Raw genomic sequence first — 1,972 nt, forward strand, 5'->3', positions numbered from 1 at the left:
CAAAGCTTTGAAATAAAATATATTTTGGCTGCAAGTTGAGCTGTATATCTGACAACTTCACAGAACTCTGGAAGTGCTTTCTTGGACTTCTGGAATTGATTAGCCATTACGATCCTCTCCTTGCAGAGCATCTTAGAAAAGTTGAAAAATCACAAAAAGAAGAAAGACACCTACAAGTTCACTATCTATCACCAGAAAGTCAAAATGAATTCATCCAATTTTGTGCATCAAAAGTGGCAGACGTGATTTTGAATGAAAGAGCGGAAACGATATCATTCTATTATCGTTGATGCAACGCTTGACTCTTCACACGTCGAACAAACTATTTTTATTTAGCGTCATGTTCACTTGGACAGTGATACAAATGTCTACAAAGTAGAAGATGAATTTCTGAAATGTGTAGATTGTAACAAGAAAACAGGAGAAGACATCGCTAAAATTATCCTTGATACACTGAATGAAAAAAAGCATACCAATGACAGACTGCCGAGGCCAAGCTACGACAACGGTAGCAACATGTTTTGTCTGTCTGTATAATGGTGGACAGGCTCACATTTTAAGACAGCGTCCACTTGCCACATACTCTCCCTGTGGCTGTCATAGTTTGAATTTATGTGGTGTGCATTCTGCAGAAAACTGTTCAACGGTCATAACTTTCTTTGGAGTTGTACAGAAGCTCTATAACATTTTTAGCTCCATTCCACAAAGGTGGAAAATTTTGAAGCAAAACATTCCCAGCTCTTTGCACAGTATGTCTCAGACACGTTGGTCAGCATGTGTTGACAGTGTCAGGCCTTTTGAGGCTCACATCGGGGGACTGAGGAAAGCTGTTCAAACTGTTTTTCAAATGGACCTCCCCCCAAAAACACGTTCAGATTTGATTGGCATTCTTAAGTACTTTGCATCATTTGAATGTGTGACAATGGCATCTGTTTGGCTCAAAATCTTCACAGCAATCGATCACAGAAATAGAGTGTTTCAAGCACGAAATGTGACACTTGACGTTGAGGTGGCACATATCAAAAGTCTGATTAAAGATCTGAAAAGCTTACAAGATGAATGGGACGCAATCTTGAGTGAGTCCAAATTAGTAGCAGATAACTATGAGATTGAGCATTCATTCTCCGACAAAAGAAAAGGAAGCTTTTTGCAGACGAGGCAGAAGATGTAACAGATTACCAACATCCCGAGAACAAATTCAAACATGAAGTTTTTTATGTCCTCATTGACTGCCTTCTTGGAAATTGGACGACAAGGTATAATGAAGTGATAAAACTTGATTCGTTATTTAGTGTTTTATGGAAATATCTCCAAGAGGAAGTCGGCATTATTCGTGATCTTGCAAACAAATTGCACCCGGAATATGCAGTGGATGCATCAGCCGACCTTGTGCAAGAGATGGAACATTTGAAAGTGATTCATTCAGCGAACACTGGAGAAAATGTTCTGCCGCCTCTTCAGTTGCTGAACAGACTTCATTCCCTGAAACTGGATGCTTCGTTTCCAAACGTTGTAATCCTGTTGCGAATCTTACGCACCTTGCCTGCTGTCACAGTTGCGCAAGCTGAACGTTCCTTCAGTACCCTTTCTCAGGGGAAAAACATTTTGGGGTCCACAATGTGTCGAGACAGATTCACAAGTCTTGGAATTTTGGCCATAGAGTATGATAGAGGCCAGTCTAGCGCGAAAATTGGACTACGAACCAATAATTGACAGTTTTGCTAGAGATAAATTCCATGGGCTCCGTTGTAGTAAGAAAGAAAGGTAAGAACAACTAAATACTAACAATTACAATATCTAAGCATTAATATTCTTACCCTCTTTATATCTATACCTTCTGTTGAAATACCATTTCCTTAACTTACTCACAATCTCAGTGTTGATATGAAGATCGATGTCATGGCAACCGATGAAAGGGAACAGAAAAGACAACAACAAAAAACTTGTAAAACATCTTCAAGACACCCCCCCC

General features: G+C 39.6%; 1 protein-coding gene across 1 annotated transcript in view; it reads right to left on the reverse strand.

The window, feature by feature from the left end:
• Positions 1–1,972, reverse strand: part of LOC101864122 (arginine--tRNA ligase, cytoplasmic) — a gene marked incomplete at both ends in the record, with an annotated part of 12,252 nt that overhangs the window by 2,339 nt on the left and 7,941 nt on the right.

The sequence above is a fragment of the Aplysia californica genome, unplaced genomic scaffold, assembly GCF_000002075.1.
Source record: "Aplysia californica isolate F4 #8 unplaced genomic scaffold, AplCal3.0 scaffold01762, whole genome shotgun sequence".
Classification (NCBI taxonomy): domain Eukaryota; kingdom Metazoa; phylum Mollusca; class Gastropoda; order Aplysiida; family Aplysiidae; genus Aplysia; species Aplysia californica.